We start from the raw sequence: 24465 nt of genomic DNA, 5'->3' as shown, positions 1-24465 counted from the left end.
TATGTGACATCCTTTTATATATTTGAACATGGCTATCATATCACCCCTTAACCTCCTCTTCTCCAGGCTAAACATGCCCAGCTCCCTTAGCCGTTCCTCATAAGGCATTGTTTCCAGGCCTTTGACCATTTTGGTTGCCCTCCTCTGGACACGTTCCAGTTTGTCAGTGTCCTTCTTGAATTGTGGTGCCCAGAACTGGACACAGTACTCCAGGTGTGGTCTGACCAGAGCAGAATACAGTGGCACTATTACCTCCCTTGATCTAGATGCTATACTCCTATTGATGCAGCCCAGAATTGCATTGGCTTTTTTAGCTGCCGCGTCACACTGTTGGCTCATGTCAAGTTTGTGGTCAACCAAGACTCCTAGATCCTTTTCACATGTACTGCTCTCAAGCCAGGTGTCACCCATCTTGTATTTGTGCCTCTCATTTTTTTTGCCCAAGTGCAATACTTTACATTTCTCCCTGTTAAAATTCATCTTGTTTCTTTTTGCCCAGTTCTCTAATCTGTCAAGGTCGTTTTGAAGTGTGATCCTGTCCTCTGGGGTGTTAGCCACCCCTCCCAGTTTGGTGTCATCTGCAAATTTGATCAGGATGCCCTTGAGTCCATCATCCAAGTCGTTGATAAAGATGTTGAATAAGACCGGGCCCAAGACAGAACCCTGTGGCACCCCACTAGTCACTCTTCTCCAGGATGAAGAGGAACCATTGATGAGCACCCTTTGGGTTCGGTCAGTCAGCCAGTTACAAATCCACTGAGTGGTAGCATAGTCAAGACCACATTTTACCAGCTTCTTTACAAGAATATCATGAGGCACCTTGTCAAATGCCTTGCTGAAATCAAGGTAGGCTACATCCACTGCGTTCCCTTCATCTACCAGGCTTGTAATTCTGTCAAAAAACGAGATCAGGTTAGTCTGACATGACTTATTTTTCAGAAATCCATGCTGACTATTGGTGATCACAGCATTCCTTTCTAGGTGCTCACAGACTGTTTGCTTAATGATCTGCTCCAGAATCTTCCCTGCTATTGATGTCAGACTGACTGGGCGGTAATTATTTGGGTCCTCTCTTTTCCCCTTTTTGAAAATAGGGACAACATTTGCCCTCCTCCAGTCTGCCGGGACTTCGCCTGTTCTCCAGGAATTCTCAAAGATGACTGCCAGTGGTTCTGAGATCACATCTGCCAGTTCTTTTAATACTCTTGGATGCAGTTCATCTGGCCCTGGAGACTTGAATACATCTAAACTAGCCAAATATTCTTGTACTATCTCCTTAGTTATTCTGGGCTGTGTTTCCTTTGCTGAAACATTTGCTCCAAATTCTTCAGGTCGGGCATTGTTTTCTTTATTGGAGAAGACTGAGGTAAAGAAGGCATTGAGGAGTTCAGCCCTTTCTGTGTCCCCTGTTTGCATTTCACCATCTTCTCCTCTGAGTGACCCCACTGTTTCTTTGTTCTTCCTTTTGCTACGAACATACCCATAAAAGCCTTTTTTGTTGCTTTTAACCTCTCTAGCAAGCCTGAGTTCATTCTGTGCTTTAGCTTTTCTGACTTTGTGTCTACACGTGCTGGCTATTTGTTTGAATTCCTCTTTGGTGGTTTCCCCCCTTTTCCATTTTTTGTACACATCCTTTTTTAATCTTAATTCAGTTAAAAGTTCTTTAGATAGCCACCCTGGCTTCTTTAGGCACCTTCCATGTTTCCGTCTCATTGGTATTGCCAAGATCCATCAGAGGATCTTGGTGACTGAGGCAGAGCACAGAAGATCAGATGATCCTTTACATGTGCTGAATAAAGCTGTGGCCATTCTGCACAACATAATCCCTCCTAGAGACCTAGGGATCCTTAATAGGAATGAGCTAAGAAATGCACCAATTATGATGGGAAGCTCAAATGGACTTGTGTCATGTCCTGTTGTAATGCAGAGGAAGAACGCGAGAGAATTTGTAAGACTGCAGCCACTGAGATGTGACGGAGTCCCATGAGTCATTTAAACTATTTGAGGTCCAACTCTTTCTTACATTTATAACAAGAATGTGAAATCAAGAATAACATGCCTGCAGATTAGCAAGACGTCAAGTATTACATCGTTCTTAAGCAGAGAGGGAGGCTGGTAGTGGAATATCCGCCTTCTCTTCTTCAGGCACCGATACGGTCCAATTAACCCTGACTGTACGCTTCTTTGACGAACGACTGAGCTGTAATTTGTAGACAATTTCCTGATGCTTTGAGTCAAATACAGGAGAGGGATGGGGTTGGAAGCAAATCACATATGTTCCCATACCACCTTTTTCATCTAAAATGCTGTTTGTTGGAATTGTCAATCTCACCTCAAGAATGTTAGGTATCATCTGTGACTACACTGAGCCCGGCTGAGACAGCTGATTTTTGGTGACAACAAAATTAGAATTAGAATGTGCTCGCTTCAAAATTTGAATGGGCTGCTGTGTCAAAAACAGTTGCCAAACAGAAAAGGGGGGAAAAACAACACTCCGCTTGAGGCCCTGCTGGTGGAGATTGTCCGTAATGATTCGACTCTTTGGGGATATGATTCTAACCAATACTTATGGTGTAAATTAAATTCTGGTCTGCACTTCGACTGCCAGTTGTCTTGGATCCTTAATCTGGCTGGCTGGCTGCTGTGCATGTTTCCAATCTTCCCTGTTCGTCCCAGGTGGATGGGTTCTGTGGACAATAACCAAAAAGGATCTGGACATACAGCTATGCCAGGAGCTTTATTAGTAAGAGAGGCATGGGATGGCAACGATTTGAGCTAGATGTTTGGTTCTTCCTTTTATTTTATTTTGTAAAAAATAAATAAAAAGCCCATTGTATTAGTTGAATTTCCTTGAAGATTTTTGTCAGGAAGCACATTCAGCACAACAGGAGAAAAATCAACCAAATAAGCAAAGAAATCAAAGTAACACAAATTGGTCAGGTAGGTAGCCCAGGGTATGTACAGGTAAGGTTTGTAGCTACTAGAAAAAAGTCATCAATGAGGAAAAAAAAATCTAATCAGTCCACTAGGTATTTGGAAGTTTGATTTACCCAAAACCCAGCTAAATTGACATTTTAGATTCTGCCCTTGTGGACAGAATCTCAAATGCTCAGTTGAAGCATTGGCCCATGTTCTTCTCTATTGTGTTTTTTATAGGGATATAAGATCCCAATTTATGTGTTCAGTACTCTCTTTAAACTTAGGGAACTCAGATAAAGTTTTACTCCAACTCTAAAATCACAGAATACATAGCAAGTTCTTTGCCATAGCCAGGAAAACTAGGACACAATTGTTAATAACAGACAAAATTGTCTATTATTTATATATTTTTGATCTTTATTTTAAAAGACACAAACTGTGTGCATTTATATTGTGTTTTCTCTCTCTGTATTGTTGTCTGGATAACCCTATACAGTATCTGATGCTTATGGGCAGAACATCAAATAAACTAAACTGCACTGCTTTTGAGGCATCCTAATCACACCCATGCAATTAAAAGCATGGTTGATGTTTTAATTTGCTGAAATCAGCCCAGGGTGGCTACAACAACCCAGTCAGATGGGCAACAACTTCTTCTTCTTCTTCTTCTTCTTCTTCTTCTTCTTCTTCTTCTTCTTCTTCTTCTATAGAGAATGGAATTGGGCAGAGTAGTTCCAGCATCCTCATTTTCCTTCACAAATTGGAGGCAAACATCAGCGCAGAGAGCCTCCTCTACACATTTAGGCTCCTTGCTCAGTTTAAAACCCTGGAAAATCAGGCTTCCAACTTGCACAGGGAAACTACAGGAACAGAAAAGTCTCCACAACTGCAACAGTTATCCCTCCAGCCTGTGGGGGCCACAGCTCAGTGGTGGAGCATCTACCTGGCATATAAAAGCTCCCAGGTCCAATCTCCAGCATCTCCAGGTAAGACTGAAACCCTGCAGAGCCAACAATGCTGGCAATACTTAGTTTGATGGGCCAGTGTGTTGGGATACTGCCAGGGAGATATAGTCCATAATGGCCCCAAGCCGGCTGCCGGACGACCCATCGATCCCTGTAGTCACGCAGCTTCTGACGACACGAGTTTCCTGGAAATACCTTGCCACATTCCAGGGCTCGTGCACACTCTTTATCAGCAGATAATGCACACAGCAGAAGATGCACAGCAGGAGAGCATATTTACAGACTTTATTTAGCGTTGATCAGAACAAAGAAAAACATGACCGTTCTGAGTCAGTGTCTCCGACCGACTGAGAAATCGAAAGGAACAGCAAACATAAACATCCTGTGAACAGGACATGCGCAGACTCTGTGACTCACAAAGCCTGCTCCCTTTTAAGGTGGAACGAAAATATCCTAACACAGTGGTCCCCCCCCCACACACACACAATGTCGGGCATCTTCCTATACTCCTAAGCTGGTGGTGATGGCAACGGGGTAACGTGTAATATATCAACAAAAGATTAATTTCTCTCAGAGCCCATTGCTCTCAATTTATGAACCTAGTTGCAACAACTTGACTCATCAATAAAGACACTTTTACAGCTTCGATGGGCTAAATTTACATGTCAAATGAAGGAGGCCGGACTCAGAAGAGTCAGCAATCCAATGACAGTATGTGGTTCCTCTTCTTTTCCCACATGAAGTCTCCTGTTGAAAAATATGTTTGGTTCTCCCTGGTCATTTGGAGTTGGAGTGGGAATATGTAGTATCGCTTGCATAGAGCAAATTGTTCTGAGAGACTCACTTGGGGAAGAGCAACAGCACCTGGTGTTCATGACTCTGCATTTCCTGCAAATCTTTAGTGTTGTTCCTGGGGCTTTTGGAGCCAATATGAAAAATGGTGCTTTTTTTGTTATGGAAGTAGCTTATCTCACAGTCCATGTAACAGTTGCCATATCAAGTAACTCCTCCTAAGTAAACTTGAGTCACATTTACATTTTGTTCTCTTGAGATACGATGCATGCTTCAGTTTTACAATGATGTTTTCAGGGCTGGATAATGAAGTATCATGATTTTTTGTGGGGGGGGCTGCTTTTACAGAATGTAAATAAATTTGATGAATAAATAACATTAAAATAAATAATCATGAGTAGTGGAAAGTTATACCCATCCTAGAAGGTTGTCCATTGCTCAGTGTGCCACTGATACTTTAACATCTGTGGTCCTCCAGGGTCTTTTTGTTTTCAAATAGGCCCAGTTCATATATGTAGTGGTTAGGAGTTACTCGTGCGTAATCCTGCCCCGTTTGGGCATTAGATTGCCTGGTTAAACCCTCCGGACTGCACAGCCCATCTCAGCGTGGCTGCCCTTAGTCACTCGTAGAATCTGTCTGTGGGCGTTTCTTAAAGCGCTGCCAACATAAGAGCTGTTTGACGCCCAAGCGTCTCCGCCTCTCACTGCACGGGAGTCTCCTGCGCAGGGTGGGCGTCGGTAGCGGGGTGCTTGGGCTCTCCTCGCTAACCTCCAACAAAGAGTCCTGGAGCCCCTGCACCTCCTGGTCCCGTTGCTCTCTTGGATCCCTGGTGTTACACTTATTCCCTTCCCCTTCTTCCCAGCTGAGTCTCCCTCTAGCGCCGGGACCTTCTCCTGCAGAATCAGAGACCCTCTCCTTCTCCCGTGCCTCTGATGTCAGTTCCCTGACAATATATAACAATCTTAGGCTGAGAAAATCATGGTTTTATGAGCCTGAGAATAACATGAGTCAAAGTTGTTGGACTTCTTCCCTCATCTTCACTCATCTACCTGGTTCATATGCTTTGATCCTCACTTATCAAACCACAGTTTCCTGTGACATCTGAACTTGGAAACTGTGGTTTACTTGCAGATTATAAACCAGGATCTGGCTGTGGTTTAATAGTGAGTGATCATGATGCCTGAAAAATGGCTGGTGTTGCTTTCTTTTCAAGTACCGTAAATTTCGCTCCATAACACGCAGATTTTTCCTCCTAGAAAGTAAGGGGAAATGTCTGTGCGTGTTATGGAGCGAATGCCTACAGATGGCGGGGGAATCTGCTGCAGTCGTGAGCAGTCCGTGGCTCACTTTGAAACAGCAAAGCGGGTGTAAGCGGCTCCTGTCAGCTAGCGGAGCCGGGGAGGAGGGAGAGAAGCAGAGCGGGAGTTAGCTGCTTTAAACAACCCCTGCTCTCTGTCCCTGCCTGCAGTTTTTTGCTGTCCGATTTTGGATTAGGCACTGTAGGGGCTGTGTGTGTGTGTGTGTGTGCTTGAGCTATCGTTCTCCTCCTGCTGCTTCCCCTTCACTCTCCCTGCGCCCCTGCGACTTTAGAATCCACACTCTGTGTGTCTGTGTGTGTGTGAGGGCTGCTTCTCCCCTTGCTTCCCGTTCACTCTCACTCTCCCTGCGACTTTAGAATCCACACTCTGTGTGTCTCTGTGTGTGTGAGGGCTGCTTCTCCCCTTGCTTCCCGTTCACTCTCACTCTCCCTGCGACTTTAGAATCCACACTCTGTGTGTCTGTGTGTGCGTGAGGGCTGCTTCTCCCCTTGCTTCCCGTTCACTCTCACTCTCCCTGCGACTTTAGAATCCACACTCTGTGTGTCTCTCTGTGTGTGAGGGCTCCTTCTCCTTCTCTTGCTTCCCGTTCACTCTCCCAGCGACCCTGCGACTTCCAGCGCCCTGCGACTTTAGGGCCAGTTCTCTCTCTCTCTCTCTCTCTCTCTCTCTCTCTCTCTGTGTGTGTTGACCTCACTGCGCTTGTTGGGGGAAAGTGTTGGTCGCAATTTTTCTTGATTTGTCTCAGAGTGGTTACTATCGTGGTTTCCTTGCTGGGGAGGAGGGAGAGACGCAGAGCCTGCTTGTTTTAAAGCAGCAAAGCCGGAGAGGAGCCTCTTCTGCATTATTAGCAGCATCCTTCTCCACACCCCCCCCCCACGTGTGCTCCTTGTCCCTTGAGTGCTTTTCCTTCCCTCCCCACTTAAAACGTGGTTTCAAAGCACGGATCCACATGGATCCTCAGGATTTTTGCACTGGGTCACCCCAAATTCACCATCAGATCACATAGCATGTCCATGGCTACAGCCTACACCAAAAAATACACGCACCCACTGTTTCATGGGGCCGCAATGGCACAAAAACGTGGTTACAAAGCATGGATCCACATGGATCCTCAGGATTTTTGCATTGGGCTACCCCAAACCCACCGTCAGATCACATGTCTGTGGCCACAGCATGAACCACAAAAATCATACATCCACTGTTTCGCTTAGAATATTTTTTTCTTGTTTTCCTCCTCTAAAAACTACATGCGTGTTATGGTCAGGTGCGTGTTATAGAGCGAAAAATACGGTAGTTACTGGAGCCAGATGCCAATGCCAGAGTCATTGGGTAAATGGGACTTCCCCTTGCTCTCATATGGAGGGAAAGAAAACATCATCTGGTGTGATGCCGAATCTCACATAGACTGTCTTATTATTGCTCTTTATAAGACAGTTTGACAGCTTTTTCTCCCTTCAGTTGACAAGTGGGGCACAATTGCTATCATTAAATAAATAAATTTCCCATTGTCGATCCCCTAGAGCCTTCATAAGTCACCACAGCCATTGAAAGGAATACTATGAAGAGTTGTTACAAATTCATTTTCACTTATTGCCAGCTGCCCTAGAGGCCCGTTATCAGGCAGAAATACATAGTTTTAAATAAATTAAGAAATCCCGTTCTCCAAAAGGACAATCTGTCTCCAGCTTAAGTGTTTCTGGTGAAAGTCAGCCCTGGAACGTATTAAAGTTGTCGTTTTATAGCACAAACTCTGCTTTTGTTCTTTTGCTCTGTCTTTCTTAAACAAAACCACTGCTGGCTTCCACAAATTGAAGAAATGGACAGACACTGGTATTAACCATATAATTTTTCTGCTAAAACTCAGCAAAAGGTCACCTGAATGAATTATTCCTCGAGCCCCCCCTCTCCCATCTTTTAGACATAAAACCATTTGTTTGCCAACACGTTGCTTTTCTTCCTTGCTATTCATTGTGTCTTGATGGGATTGCACCCAAGTGGCTCTGCTCCATAAATATGTTCGGAACAAGCATAAAAGCTCAATTGTCAAAAAAAGAGAGAGAACTTTGAAAAATATTTATTTTCAAGCAACATTTTTCATCTGGTTGTTTTTGCTCTTCATTTCCCCACCACTTGAAAAATCACGGGGAAACTTATTGAGACAATTGAGACATATGCCCAAAATGTGCCATGGTTAAAATGGGGGGTGACAGCAGAGACTCACGTGCACATCCTATTCTCAATGTCCCTATGTGCATTTGCCCTTGTGTGCATCAGCCGTGACCCTCCCACCTTCTCATCTACAGGGGTCTTTTATTCACATGGAATTCTCCATGCATTAGAGGACTAACAACATCAACAACAACAACAATAATAATACTTTATTTATACCCTGCTCATCTTTTAAGTGCCTGCTAAAAACTTTTTTATGCCACCAAGTCTATGCAGGCAATTAAGAGTTCATTTCCAACAATGGTTTATTGATGCATGCTTTTAACTTTTCAATGCTTTTCTGCTTTTAATTTGTTTTTAACTTTTTATGTTTTGTTGTATGGCTTTTATCATTTAAATGTTGTATATGCTTTGTGATTTAGCGGTGTGTGGGTGTGGGTGTGTACACACATACCATACTTTTCCGTGTATAAGACTAGGGTTTTTTTTACTTTAAAAGAAGGTTAACATCTGGGGGTGTCTTATACATGGATAGTGCATATGCCCATTTTCTAAATTTGGGGTACCCAAAAGTAGGGGGAGTCCAATACATGGGGGCATCTTATACACAGAAAAATACGGTAGATTGAACCTAAGGTAGCAGAAAACTCTCCCCATATTTTGGTAGACAGTCACTTCATTTACCATATCTAGATTCTAAGTTCTAGCAAATCGGGTCTAGTTAATTATAGACACTGACAGAGATGCAACAGTTTTTGTGACTCATTGGAGATATACTGTAGTCCCAAATGTTGAAGCAAATAAAGAAGAGCTCGCAAAGAGCACATGTTGCATTTTTGAAGGGTACAGTCCAAGGAAATGTAAGCCCAGGGTTGTCCCAAATATTAGCAATATGGGCTTGGGTTGCAAGTTATATCTGAAGAGGACGTAGCCCATAAATAAAAAGCGAAGACAATTGAAAGAACTGGGAGCTAATTTGGTGGCAGCAAACTAGATTTAGGCAACAATCCAACCAGTTTCTACTCAGAAGTAAGTCCCATTGTATTCAATGGTCCTGATTCCCAGGTACGTGAGTTAGAATAGCAGCATTACAGCACACGTCCACTAAGAAATAGCTCTTGTTGAATTCAGCGGAGCTTCCTTTTGGGAAAGTAAGGTGAGGAGTGCAGCCCTAGCAACCCTCATAAACATATGAAACTGGCTTACAGTGGGTCAGACCATAGTCCATCTAATCAGACTGGCTTACTCAGACTGGCAGCGCTTTCTATGGGCTCTTTGTCTGCAGGTTGCTGGAGATTCAGTATCTGCTTTGTCACTGAGCTGTAGGCCCTCTGGAGAGCTCAGAGAAAGCACAGAGATTGCTCCATAATGCGCTCAGTACTGAGTTTTGTGCTCCTGATAAAACAGAGCCCTCAAGGTCCTTGCAGTGCATCAGTTGCAAGTAATTACAGAAGCTTAATTTATCCAAATTGATCATTATGGCTTATGCTTTTAATAAAACCCAAACCCTCCAGCCCTTTGTTTTTATTAACGGCAAACTCCTCTTGAAGTCACGACCACCACCACGTTCACTGCAGCCGAAGCAAGGAAATAGGTCTAAATCTTACATCTCTGAACAGAATATCAAACACCAGTGATGTTATTTGAACCTGGCAAAGTCACTTTGAATTAAAATCCTTTTTATGTTCCGATAACCATCTTACTTTCTGGAAAGATAGAGAGTACGAAAACATTAAATAATCTATTCAATCAAAAAATCACGTTTGGTCATATTTACCTTATTGGAAAATATTTTGAAGACCATATGGGAAGCAGCTGATTAATTTCATAAGTTATTATTTAATGTGGCTCACATTAAGGTCTTAAGAGTTCCCTTCTGAAAATGTGTATGCACCCTCTAAGCCTAAAATAAGGTATTTCCTGTCAATTTCACTTTAAATTAGAGACAACAGCCAATTTCCTTCCATTTGCTAGCCTGAAATATTCCTGCAATTACTACATGCAAGCACCAGTGAACTGAAATCGTAAAATATATTCTGCATGTGAAGTGAAATGAGGCCACCCAAAGAAAGATGAATCAATGTGTTGCTCTTGTTCAGCCAGAGATGGGGGAACCAATTTTGTCCAGGACCAAACTGGCAACTTCAATTGGACAGTGACAGTACTTAAAATGAGTGTGAAATATGGGCTTGTATTCACACACACAGTAAGCACCTTCACACAGGAATATATTGTCTCCCCACTCGCATGCATTTTATGCATTCTCACTGTCAAGCAGCAGTAGCAGCAGTATTTAAAAAGGGATAGCAATTTGGAATTCATTGATGGAGAAGATGGTTTTAGAAGGTTCGAGGGGCCAGCGCAGCCATTACTCTGTGCTCCAGCAGTTTCACTTGCTCTGACCTATGACTCCACAATACTTGCATCATATATATATATATATATCTACATCTATATTCTCAGTTGTTCCAGCTACAATTGGCTCAAGACATCTAGTGCTTTGCAGGTCAGTTTGGGAAGTCTGCACACTCTCTTTGGGTGGATGGTAAGCTTTTTGATTTTTATTTCTGCAAAACTGACATCTGGTAATGTGATTGCACTAAGTCTTCCATCTGAGCTTGGCCAATAAACAGCTTCTCAAAACCTTGCTGTACATTGCTCAGTTCCTAGACTTACGTGTCCTGCACTCAGCATTTCTTAGGTGGTTTGCACTATGATTTTATCCATTTTTAAAATTTAAAAAATCACAATTGTGTTTTAATGTTGTAACCCACCCTAGAACCCTAGGTGGAGGGTGGGTTAATAATAATAATAATAATAATAATAATAATAATAATAATAATAATACAGAATTCTCTACCTCAGCCGGGGGCCTCCTCATCATAGAAGCCACGCAGAGTTGCTGGGGAAACCCAGTCAGATGGATGGGGTAAAATCACCATCATCATCATCATCAACATCAGGAAAATCACAAGTTGCAAGGATTAGCAGTTTCATGAGGCATCAGAGGCATAGCTAAGTGTGAGCTATGACACTGAGCCAACAAGCAATACTACTGGGAGGACAGGTCAGGACCAGCATTTAGCTGGAGTTCCAGCACACCTTACAGTGGGCTTGCTAGGTGAGGTTTGTGTGTACTCGTGTTGGTGTCTCCTTGTCCTAGCTGACAGAGGTGCGATGGCTAAGAGAGGTGCCCAGCACCAGATATACTCCCTGCTGCCTAAAGGGAGAAATTACTGTATTTTTCCGTGTATAAGATGACCCCTATTTTTTTAACCCAAAATTAAAAAATTAAGTTGTTTACCTTTTGGGGGTGGGGGAGGTCACTTCCACCAATCGCTCACCCGCCTGCCTGCCACTGCCAATCGCTTGCCACAGCCACTGCCAATCACACACCTCGCCACAGCCGCCAACTGTATGCCCGCCCGCCGCCACCAGCAGCCCACCTACCCACTTGCCACAACCGCCAATCACCTGCTCGCCTCGCCTTGCCACAGCTGCCAGTCGCCTGCCCAATTGCCACAGCCACATCCAATTGCCAGCAGGCCTTGCCACAGCCACCAATCACCCACCCAATTGCCGCTGCCAATCTCCTGCTTGCTGCTGTCATTAATCACACGTCCCCCCTCTGCATTCATTCTCCGTGTATAAGACGACACCCAATTTTTGCCTAATTTTTTTTTTTTAGTCTTATACAGGGGAAAATATATTACTTTGTAACTGTGTAGCTGGAGAAGCTAAGGAGGCATGTCTGCAAGGGAGGTAACAGGAGGCACTTCTAAAAGTTTGCCTGAGCCTTCTCTGGGGGGCAGGTATCCACCCTCTATCCTACTGAGACCCTCCCCAGGATCAGACATCTATTGGAGTTCAGAAACCACTATCCCAGCCCACTGGGATTCCTCCTCATGGTCATCCTCATGGTCATCGCCTCCATGACACCTCAGTGGGACTGATTTTCATCTTCCTTGAGTGATTGTGCCTTGAATTCTGCTAGTGCCTCTTGCTTGCCTGAATGGAAGATAGAGAGGGAGGGTAGAAATGCTTATTGTACAAAACAAAAAGCAAAAGAAACATTTACAGTCATTGGTTCAACCACTTTTGCTGCTAGCCTTGTCCACCTCTAGCATGTTCTTGTGCTTTCTTCTTCATTCCCTACCAGTTCAGTGACCCTTCTGATAGCATTGCTTCCTGGACCATTGGGGAAAGTCAAGGTCACACCAAGGTCAACCATCCAGCATCAAGGAATTCCCTGCCCCAAGTGCGGGACAAAATAGATTCAGAACAATCTCGATTTAAGCAGGTTTGTGATGACTTTTCTGAATCAAGACCTGAAGGAGGGATAAAGATCCTAAAGGACAGAACAATTAGGTGCAAACGAAAAGCTATCCATCATATTTCAATATTTTTACTCACCTGTAGGATAAGCCTCTGGCAAAGAGCAGTGACATGTCACTAAATGTGTTTCCTATTTTGCTTTAGAGCATCAAGCATTTAGACTAATTTTTCTTGACATTTCCCTCTTCGTATCATTACCATTTTTTCATCAAAAGAGAAAAATGCAATAATATAATAGATCCCCATGAGACACATTTTTCCACTGTGAAGAATTTATATTGAGAGCCTTGTCTAATACAAAACAGAAAAAAGAAGACAACATAATACGAATCATGTCTCTCACTTTCCCTCCCATCCAAATTTTTCTCTCCCTCTTCAGAGTATTATGATATCTATCCAGGCATATCATGAGATTGCAACTCTACTTGCAATTAGTTTTCATCTTGTAATGCTTTTGTTTTTTGCTTTTTATATAAACAAGTTTTGGGGAAATGATAAAGATTCTTCATCTCTAACCTCAACCCTCTTGCAAAGAATTTTGGGGAGAAGGGGGGAAATATCAGTGAATATTTAATAAGTTCATTGTACCCGTGAGTTAATTTTTCTAAACACACATCCTTAATAAATTAAAAGATTGTCACTTTTTTCATTGGTTAAAAGCTACAATTTGAGTTCAAATCTCACTGGCTGGGATATTTTCTTTGGACAATATAATACAGCATGCTCACACTGAGGAATATTAACTACATAAGGTTAAGAACCCTTACTCCATCCATGGAGATGTGTCTCAGAAAGAATATCATGGAGAAGGGGTGATTCAGTCGAAGAAGGAGTAGCTACCAACAAAAACAACAAAACGCTTAGAAATAAGAACCTAGATTCAGCCTAGGTTTTGCAGATGCATAGTTTTATTTTAGAGCTTCTTCCTCGCATACAGCTACAGTGATACCTTGGGTTACAAATGCTTTGGGTTACAGACGCTTCAGGTTACAGACTCCACTAACCCGGAAGTAGTACCTTGGGTTAAGAACTTTACCTCAGGATGAGAACAGAAATCCTGCGATAGTGGCACGGCAGTAGTGGGAGGCCCCATTAGCTAAAGTGGTTTCTCAGGTTAGGAACAGTTTCAGGTTAAGAATGGACCCCCAGAACGAATTAAGTTCTTAACCAGAGGTACCACTGTATACACAGACTATTGTCTTCCAGAATTCCCGCTCTCCTTTCCACTTACAGCAAGTTCTGGGATGCACTAATTTGTGCTTAGCTCAGAGCATTTTGAATTTCTAGCTTGGATCAAGGAATAGATCAGCCATCATGGTTGCATTTGCAACCATGCATTTGCATCCCTCTCCATCCCTTCCAGAAAGGACAGCCAGTTGCTCTGGGACTGCCAAACTGAAGGGAAGCATACTCTGGTCCTATTTTACAATATGTACCCCCCCCCCCCGCTTCCCAGAAAGAACACAATGACCAGAGGAAACGGCTCAGGACTGCAATACCTCAAGGACTGCCTCTTTCCATATGAACCTTCCCAGACCCTGAGATCATCTTCTGAGGCACTTCTTCGTGTGCCTCCTCCTCCAGAGGTCCAGAGGGTGGTAACATGAGAACGGGCCTTCTCTGCAGTGGCTTCCCATCTGTGGAATGCTTTAGGTGCAAGGCAAAAACATTCCTTTGAAACCAGGCCTTAGGTTGATTTGACTGACATCCTATGCCCTTTTAAAATGTGTCGGGGGAGGGCTATTGGGTTGTTGTTGATCTTATTTTGATTATATATTTTTTGGTTTTATATTCTGATTTTATTCTGTGACCCACCTTGAGACCTGCGGGTATAGGGCAGCATAAGAAAGAAAGAAAGAAAGAAAGAAAGAAAGAAAGAAAGAAAGAAAGAAAGAAGATAGCCCCATCAAAGAATGGCCCTACCATCAGGTAAAGTGAGATGCTGCCCCCTGAGGCAGATGTTGTGGAGCACAGAGTGGGTAGGACAGTATGTGCCACATGAGCTGCCCTGCACCCCCTAAGTTAGCACATTGCCCTCAAGTACAGCAGAAGCTGCTGGTCTGTCCACAGTGAGCATAAGAATATAGGATATTGCCTTATACCAAGTCAGAGTATTGGTCCACCTGGCTCAATATTGCCCACATTCACTGCCAGTGGCTCTCCGGGGTTCCAAACATACCTGGAGGTACCTGGGATTGAACCTGCAAAGCAAATGGTCTACCACTGGGCTGTGCCTTTTGCCTTGCACACTCTGGCTCCATCCATCAACAAAGTGTTGAAGTAAGATTTAAGTGCCCTGTTCCAGCTGGTTTCTGTACATGGAGGGAGGGACCCACCTCGCCCTTTGCTTCAGGGAGCTGACTCTGGTCCCATCCATCTGCTGCAGGGATCTTGCTTCTCCACCCCTGGAAAGAACATTCTGTTCCAATTGCTAGATACTATGGGACTGTGGATATGAAGGAAATCACACTCCGGCCCTATTCAACAGCCAACAGGCTGAGGAGTGCCAGGTTGTGTGGGTTTGTGTTTGTGTGTGTATTTGTAAGCTGTTCTTGAGGATCACTCAACTGAAAAGTGGGATAGAAATCTTCTAAATAAACAGTTGAGACTGGTGAAACCCAAGAGGCTCAAAAGGCATTACGAGCGGCCATCTAGGACCATGTGTGGGCTAAATAATGGGGGCAATTTCTCCCCTTGTTTGCAGCCTTTCCCCTGACTTATTCCATGTAGTTTTGTGGTTAGAGTGTTGTACTAAGATCTGGGAGACCAGGTTCAATCTCCATTTAGCCGTGAATCTCAGTGGGTGACCTGGGTGACCACGGTCTCTCAGCCTAATCTTGTTGTTGTTGTTTAGTCGTTTAGTCGTGTCCGACTCTTCGTGACCCCATGGGCCAGAGCACGCCAGGCACTCCTGTCTTCCACTGCCTCCCGCAGTTTGGTCAAACTCATGCTGGTAGCTTTGAGAACACTGTCCAGCCATCTCCTCCTCTGTCGTCCCCTTCTCCTTGTGCCCTCCATCTTTCCCAACATCAGGGTCTTTTCCAGGGAGTCTTCTCTTCTCATGACATGACCAAAGTATTGGAGCCTCAGCTTCAGGACCTGTCCTTCCACTGAGCACTCAGGGCTGATTTCCTTAAGAATGGATAGGTTTGTTCTTCTTGCAGTCCGTGGGACTCTCAAGAGTCTCCTCCAGCACCATAACTCAAAAGCATCAATTCTTCAGCGATCAGCCTTCTTTATGGTCCAGCCTAATCAACTTCTCTGTATTGTTGTAAAGATAAAAGGGAGAGGGGGAGAACCATACACACCACTTCAAGCTCCTTGGAGAAAAGGTGAGCTCTAAATGTAGTCATAGTAAATCCCTTCCCATTGGTTATATATAGAAAAGAGGCATCATTTGGAGAAACTGTTTAGGAGGAAACGCAATTGTCTTCCACCCAGAACAAGATGCTGGCTCTGGGCATCCTCGGTTGTTTAAGACTACCCACTGGCCTGAGATTTAAATCAGGGATTTCCAGTGCACTTCAATAGGAATATCTTGCAGCCTAGAAAAATCTGTTCCCACATGAGCTTTCTTGGGCTTATTGAAGATCATGCTGCAATAAATTTGTCAGACTTTAAGGTGCCACAGCCTCTCTGATGTCTTAATGTCATTAAGACATTATTAAGATTATGGCAATAATCTCACAGCCTTAATGTTCTTATAGGCCTGCATTTCATCAAAATCATCAGGGCCTTCATCATGTTCAAACTGCTAACTTCATTTGGATCAAATCATTACTGAAAGAAATCTTTTTTAAAACTCCATAATGGAATCCAGAGGTTCACGATGAAAGTTTTTTGTGTCTGTGTGTTACCTTTCGGAACTGATGGGGAAATAGTTCTCCCTTGGGAGCCCCAATTGAGAGGTAATGGGGAGGACACGGGTCTTTCTGCTTCTCAAAAGCAAACAAACCAAACAAATAGCCTTATATTAGCACTCTTCCTTCTGGCTGTGGAAATGAAGCCATTTATCAGCCTGCTGAATGTGATCTGTTTCTCCTTTGTAAACCTTTCAACACAAGACACATTTGGCTGGGCTCCTCCCTGTCCCTTGGGAGAGTCGTCTGGAATACAACCACATTACCAGCAGGATTAAACCACCACTTGTAAAGAAATGGATCCATTTTCATTTGGTTCCTTTAAAAGCTTTAAAACAGCCTAGAGCTGTCCTCATAAAAACACATATACAAAATGGAGCATTTTTGCATGTTTCTCAAGCTTTACAAGTCCATTTGAAAAGAAAAATGACCAGTTTGGCTTTAGAATTTCAGTGTGCTGCAGGCCAGAATGTTACTACTGCTATCTTTTTGCACAAAACTACCAATAGTACTATAGGGATGTGGGTGGCACTGTGGGTTAAACCACAGAGCCTAGGACTTGCCGATCAGAAGGTCGGCGGTTCGAATCCCTGTGACGGGGTGAGCTCCCGTTGCTCAGTCCCTGCTCCTGCCAACCTAGCAGTTCGAATGCAGGTCAAAGTACAAGTAGATAAATAGGTACCGCTCCTGCAGGAAGGTAAACAGTGTTTCCATGCGCTGCTCTGATTTGCCAGAAGCGGCTTAGTCCTGCTGGCCACATGACCCGGAAGCTGTATGCCGGCTCCCTCGGCCAATAAAGCGAGATGAGCGCCGGAACCCCAGAGTCATCCGTGACTGGACCTAATGGTCAGGGGTCCCTTTACCTTTACTTACCAATAGTAGTAGTAGTTGTAGTAGTAGTAGCAGCAGCAGCAGCAGTAGTAGTAATTTTATTTGAACCCGCACATCTGACTGGGTTGCCCCAGCCACTCTGGGCATTGAATTTAAGAACTAACTTTCAAAACATGGTTAACAGTGACAGGGCTGCCATACGTTTGGATTTTCCTGGACATTACTGGGAATTAGACATTAGGTGGAAGTGACATCCAGGGGAAATTTTCTTATGCCGTAGAACCTAGAAAATGTGAAGCACAGAGCTAAGATCCAGCCATGGACAAAATGTGTCACCTAGGCTAAGTGACGCAGATGGTGGCAACATTGTTGGGGGTCCAGCACACACTAAAGACTTTGTTTTTCCATGCTTTCAAAGGCCATATTTCATTTGATTTCATTTTTTTTCACCCTCTGATATTTCTGTATTGTTATTGCTTTATTGTTGGCTTTTCATTGTGATTTCACTATTTTTTGTAACATTATGTGTCTAAGAAGGCCTTGTTTTCCATTTTATAATTAATAATAATTTTATTATTTGTACCCCGCCTATCTGAATGGATTGCCCTGTTTTCATTTCATGCAGCATTGTTCCAATACTGCTGCAGTTGGTCTTCTACCAAAAATGAAGGTCTCACTGTGGCAAAATGACATAACTTAAGTAATTTACATAATTAATCACATAAATTAAATTGTCATTGCATTATTCCACTCTATTCATTGCAGTGCAAAGGAAATGCAATGCAAAGGGATGGTGAGAGAAATAATCAATTACTTATCTTTTACTGACTGAATGCATCAACAACCATGAAATCACAGTTGCTGAATTAATTTATGTTCTGGATATGGAATGAATAGGTGTGTATCAGCAATTTGCACTCCCATTTCTTTCTTTGTTAGAATTCTTCAACATCCCTACTCTTATGGATACGTTTCCTTTGTTGTAAACCATTTGGAGGTCATTTTGACAGAGAAGGTAATAATAATAATAATAATAATAATAATAATAATAATAATAATAATTAGACCCTGCCCATGCATTTAGCTTGCACACTTTCATCCTTACATGGCTGAAGGCAGACCAGTTGAAATTGCACAAGTTAACTCCAAACAAGGCAGAGAGCTTGAAAGTTCTTTTAGCACTCGGTCCACTTGGGATTAACCATCATGAAAAAGGCTTTTAAGCACTCCACCTTGCTTGGAGGGTGAAGCCCATTTTAGCCCATCAGCTCCCGGGTGCTCTTGAGAGACCTCATGGGGCCATGACAGGATTGTCAAAACCTAAACATTACCTGGTCATGTTTTAAATATTAAATGAATGCTATGAAAAGCTCTCTCTGTGTGTGTGTTGACCAATAAGCCATCTCACTAATAATATTACATTGGAAAATCCCATCATTTCACATACAGGCAAGTGCTCAACGTTTTTCTGGAGATAAATAGCCTGTGCTGAATGGCCCGTTAATGGAGCATTCGTTGCCTCCACAACACTCCAAAGCTAGTAAACGGAATATGGGGTAATTCAAACCATACAGAAAATGCAGGCTTGAGCATTAAAAATGTTTCATTAGGATTTATGGTCAATGCACTTGGATACCCAATCTTCAATATGATAAACAACAACCAGCTACTTTTAATTTAGATGTGTCTAGGTGCCAAGAACAATGGGGAGGTGGGAGGAGGGGACCATTTCCGAGAGGCACACAACCTCCCAGAAACAAGTAAGATGACACTGGTAATTGATCCTGAAGTTATGTGGAATTTTTTTTACAGTTTTACCATCCCATTATCCTCTGTTTGTTTATATTCCTTGCCACATTTTAACTAAAGCCTCTGCTGTGTGGGGAAGCTGCATGTTTGTTGATAGTGGCTGCATGGCGGTTACAGGGATACCAGATGTCTCTCATTTTCGTGGATGCCCTTTAAGTTGTCTTTACTTTGGAATCGCACAGAGGGAGAAATGTACCTCCTCTTCCAGAACTCCTCTGTGTACATCGGGGATGGGAAAACTGAGGCCCAGGGGCCAAATGGCCCTCCATCTCTTTCTACCTGGCCCTTGGGCTTCTCCCAGCCCATACCCTTCACCAGCCCTGCTTTGTACCCTCCTTGAGCTTTGTTCTGTTTTGGGTTTTGTCCTTAGAATCATACAATAACAGCATCGTAGAGTTGGAAGATGGGTCAAACAGTCGTCTTGTCTAACCCCCTGCAATGCCTCCCTGGAATCTGTCCTTGAACTCTGATAGTGCTGTTTTCTTGCCTGGCTGGAGAAGATATCAGGGTGTGAGAGGGCACAGAAACTAGCCTACTTGTACAGAAGTAAAATTCACATTTGTTCTGCTGCCCACTTTTTCCTCTGGTCCCACCCACAAATGGCATGTGGCCCTCGGAAGGCTGGCTAGCAGAGAAAGGGGCCCTCAGACTGAGAAAGGTCGCCCACCCCTAGCACAGATGACCAGAAAGTTTCGTCCCATTCCCAGCATCCTCTATGACAGTGCAAGAGATCTTGAGGGCCACCCTCTTCAATGCCACTTGAGACCAACCTAATGTTCGGGTCAGTTCTGGGTCTCTTGGGCCACCAAAGAGGCCATTCTCTGTTTCCCATCCTCCTTGCCAATTGTATTTATACAAGCAACATTATTCCTATAAACACACCGTACAGAGTTTATACAAAGTTCTGTTATGTCAAAATCTGAGCCGCTGAATCGTTTTGGGAAGGTTGCTTGCAAAAAAGAAAGCCATATAGGTTTGCTTAAAACCATAGTGTTAAAATAAAGTTGGCTTCCCATCCCACATTTAACCACGGCAATGAGTGGCCTGATTTTCAGGCATTTTAAGCACCCAGATACCCCTATAAAAAGGCTGGGGATCTTTTCCAAAGAACCTTTAAGCCAAAATGACTGTGGTTAAAAAGTGGAAATAATCTTCAACGTGGGATGGGGTTGGGGAATGCCTTTGTGTTCCAGGGGAAATGGGTTTCAATTTAAAAGTGTTCAGCTGACTTATACTTGGCTCATGCGTAACATCCATGGATTTTTCACCAAGACTGTGAAAGGGCAGCTAAGAATAGCTACGCTAAATGTGTGTGTGATTAAATTGTCTTAATGAAAAATGATGGGGTTGTGGGGGGTGCAAGGGCAGAATGCTGGCACAATTTCTGCTTGCAGAGCTGTCGAAAATCAGAAATAATTGCCTAATCCTACGAGAGACTCTGCTGGCAAATAAATAAAAAAGAAAGAAAGTGTGTTAACATGGGATGTAAACACTGCTAATGCACAGTCATGACCAGCACCATCATGCCGGAAGCTGGTCTGCAACATTGTCCCACCAACAATTTGCTGTGGGTCAATGTTGCCATGCTAGAAAATGCTACTGTATTGGCTCTAGAGTTAAGGACATGTATGGATGGGAGAGTAACTAATTCAAGTTGCATTTTGATGCCAGCAAACCTCACATTTCCTGAATTAATATGCAAACCAGAATGCAACTAGCTATACTTTGGAATTCACACTTCTCCCAATTTTGTGAGGAACTTATCCAATCCAAAACTTTGCACACAAAAATGGATACAGCAGGGGGAAATGCAAACAAAAATTAATACACTGGTGATTTGTATGCTGCTTTGCCACACACACACCAAAAAAAAATGTTCAAAGCAGCTTACAACAAAGCAAACAAATGCACTTCAAAATCAAACACCGTGTATTATGTTATAGGAAATAATTTGCCAAAATGTGCACATTAGGCAAGACCATTTACAAAATGCTTATGTTAGAAGAAACGGGTGCTGGAACTGTAGTTAGGATCACACTGCAACTTTGGTGCATTAACTTCAGTAGGTCTACTCTGCATGTAACATAGCCTTTGGCTTGTATCAATTCATGATGCTATTCACCACTTCATTTTGTTTTTCTTATGATTAAGTGGTATATGGTGTGGGTGTGGGTGTGGGTGTGTAGGGGTGTGTGTAAAGGTGTTTACTCAGGAGTTGAATTCAGTGCATGCATTCTAACAAGTATGCAGAATATTGTATGATGAGCAAACCACACACCCATGCCTCCCCCCACCCCAATCCTTATGATCCCGTATGGATTCTTGTGACCAGATAATATTATATTATAATTCACATATTATTGGACCCAAGCTGGCCATCCTGTCTTTGGCATTTCCTGATTTCTGAATGCTGCACCATTCTCTCTTAAACTATTTTTAAGGCCCAGTATTTTCTTTTGTTTGGTTTCCGAGACACAATTTGTGTGGATGTTATCTCACTTATTTATTGTTCCTTTGGCAGCAGTCCTTGATCTTTTGCCTCTTCTCACTCACAAGTGCTTTCAACAATAGATACTTGGCTGGAACCACTGGATGGAAGTCTGAAGTGCTGACTTTCTGAACGTTGGAGCCCAAAGGGCGGAAATAAAAGTTGTAAGCTCTGTTGAGAGGTAACAGACGATATCTTAATATTTCACTAGAGGCAGATTATAAACCATTTATGCTGCAACCGTAGAAATTGATCTATGACATCATGTCTAAGACTTCAGATTGATCACTTTATGCTCTCAGCGTGTCACTCACTCTTTGAACAAAACTGATTGACAGCACCCTTGAAATCAACAGACTGATGCCAATTGACACTTTATCTTTGTTAAGTACCATCTGTTCATCGAAAAGGACACTTGTGTTATGTTCACTGTAAGCTTCTGTGTCTCAGAAGAACTTGGAATTGCATGCATTTTGTATCTTTTGGAATCAAAAGGACTTTCTGAATTCTTTCCCACTCATGTATGAGTAATAAAGATCCTTCAGATCAAATCCATTCCTTTTGCCGGCAGCCCAATTTTTAACTGAAGACAGAACGTGGCACCATGATTAATTAGTTAATTCTTCATCCGGCAATGAATTCTTCAGAACGTACTCGCTTTCGTTAGTCATATTGGCTGCTCAACTCCAGACATTCCTGGATGAAATGGATTATCTAGACTGATTTTGGTCTGGTGCACAACCCTGTTTAGGGACTAAAACTACCTTGGTCACCTTGAGGGGTGACTTTGACTAGGAAAGAGTACAACAAAGCCCAAGACCTTTCAACTATTTTCAGAGCTATTGACCTAACCTTCTGAACCAACTGTTGTGGATAAAAATGTGGAGGCACCATATTGTGGCGGTTAACATAAGAAAATCCAGATGGGTCAAAGAAAGACCTATCTAGTCCAGCACTCAGTTCTCAAACTGGTCAATCACATGCCACAGGAAGCCTGCAAGCAAGACCTAAGTGCAACAGTGTCCTCTCCATTTGAGCTTCTCAGCAACTGCTATTCAGAGACATACTGCCCTCTGACAATGGAGGTAGTTGTATTTATCTCTGAGAGATGGGTTCCAGAAGGTGGTAAAGGTAAAGGTAAAGGACCCCTGACCATTAGGTCCAGTCGTGACCAACTCTGGGGTTGTGGTGCTCATCTCACTTTATTGGCCGAGGGAGTTCAGTTTCCAGGTCATGTGGCCAGCATGACTAAGCTGCTTCTGGCAAACCAGAGCAGTGCACGGAAACGCCGTTTACTGTGGTTTAACCCACAGTGCCACCCGGGTCCCCCAGAAGGTGGTACTGTGGATCAATTGCATACCAATACTTTTTGTTGTTGTTGTTTTATAGACTGCTTCACAGCATATAGCGATCCAAGTAGGGTACAAGATAAAACAGAATAAAGGTCTTAAAACAATAAAATCAATCCAGCCACAAACAAACTACAAACAGTGAAACCACCCATACAAACACCAAAAACAACAAAGCCCTTTCATCAGGTATAAAATGACTGCGTTACATCTCAGGGAAAGCCTGTCTCTAACAGGTACCTAAACATCATGACGCTAGGCACCTTTTTGATTTTGGCTGGTAATTGAGTCCAGATTGCTGAAGGTGCAACACTAAAAGCCTGGTTTCTAGCACATGCCTCTGGGGTTATGGTACTTTCAGCTTTGCCCCATCTCAGGAGCATAGGTGCTAGGCAGGGATATATTGGGCAAGGCAAGTCTGTCTTCTGCGCTTTTGACAGGAAACTGGTGTTAAACTATAGCACGCCATTTTGGACAGAATGGCTGACTAATTTAACTAGGATGTAAGCGCAAAGAAAGGGTAGAAGCACAGGGGTGGAAGAGGACAGAAGGCAGGCAGGGATGGTTTTTTTGGTAATCTTTGGTAATATGGCACCCTGGGTAAGGCCAAAATTTGGTGCCCCCAAATGAATCTTCTCAACAAAGGATCTTCTCAATTTTGCACCCCTTGGCTTGGGAACCAGCTACACATCTCTAAACCTGGCACCGATGCCTTGTTTTGTCTCTCAGTTTTGGCTGCTAAACTATGGTTTAGCAAGCCAGGAACTGATTGCCTGAATTGCGCCAATGTGTCCCTTTGAAGTTACTGAAATAATATATTTATGGATTATGTAATGTAATCGCAACTTGCATGTAATTAACGTGAGCAATTTGAACCTTGCCTGATTGAGAGCTGGCTGGTTGAAATTGCACAAATTAATTTCATGCAAGGCGGGGAGCTTAAAACCTCTTTTGTACCAATGCTTACCTGGGAATCGGGAGAATTACTTTTCAGTAAGGATGCAAAGGAGCTGTTAAATGCTCTTTTTAAATTGATGAAGTATGACAGCTTTAACACTGCTGTTGTTTCATCTTAATAGGTGAGCGCCTCTCTTTCCTTACCAGGGTGTCAGTCTTTTCTCCAGCTTCCTTGATGGCTAGCATGAAGCCATCTGCGTCAATGCCTGTCTCATGTTAATCATTCTGTTTTGTTTTCCATTCCATGGGCTTATTCCAGTTAACATCATGCAGATCCTCCTTTGTGTTTTCATTATGCTCATCAGTATGGTATTTGATGTGAATACCCTGTCATTTGGAAGGTACAATTTGTTCCACTCACTGGGCACACACTTATTTATTTATTTTAAGTACAGTTCAGAATATTAGCTATGTAATAACAAAGCAAACAAGCAAAAAAATCTTTCTTATATGGGCTTTGGCCTAAACAGTCTCAGAAATGTCAATGTCTCCAGTATAGAAATTGGGGAAGGGGGATATTGCTCAGCGCTAGAGCATCTGCAGGTGGTTCCATGTTCAATCCTGGCATCTCCAGGTAGCCCTTGGACAGACCTTTGGTTGAAATCTTGGAGAGCCTCAGTTGTTGCTGTTTAGTCAGTCAGTGCTAATTGTAGAGGTAATTGTAGAGCTGG

The 24465-nt window shown here is 43.1% G+C and overlaps 1 long non-coding RNA gene across 1 annotated transcript in view; it reads left to right on the top strand.

Moving 5' to 3' along the window:
- Nucleotides 1-10637: 10637 nt before the first annotated feature.
- The window catches only part of LOC309540559, a 41139-nt gene continuing 27311 nt past the window's right edge, over nucleotides 10638-24465 (top strand). The window contains exons 1-2 of the long non-coding RNA XR_014223351.1: nucleotides 10638-10671; nucleotides 12325-12465. This is a non-coding gene — a long non-coding RNA (uncharacterized lncRNA). The remainder of the gene's footprint in view (nucleotides 10672-12324; nucleotides 12466-24465) is intronic.

This window comes from Podarcis vaucheri (assembly GCF_965113315.1).
Source record: "Podarcis vaucheri genome assembly, chromosome: 9".
Taxonomy (NCBI): Eukaryota; Metazoa; Chordata; class Lepidosauria; order Squamata; family Lacertidae; genus Podarcis; species Podarcis vaucheri.
Note: the sequence above shows the minus strand (reverse complement) of the source record. Positions and strands in the feature narration are given on the sequence as shown.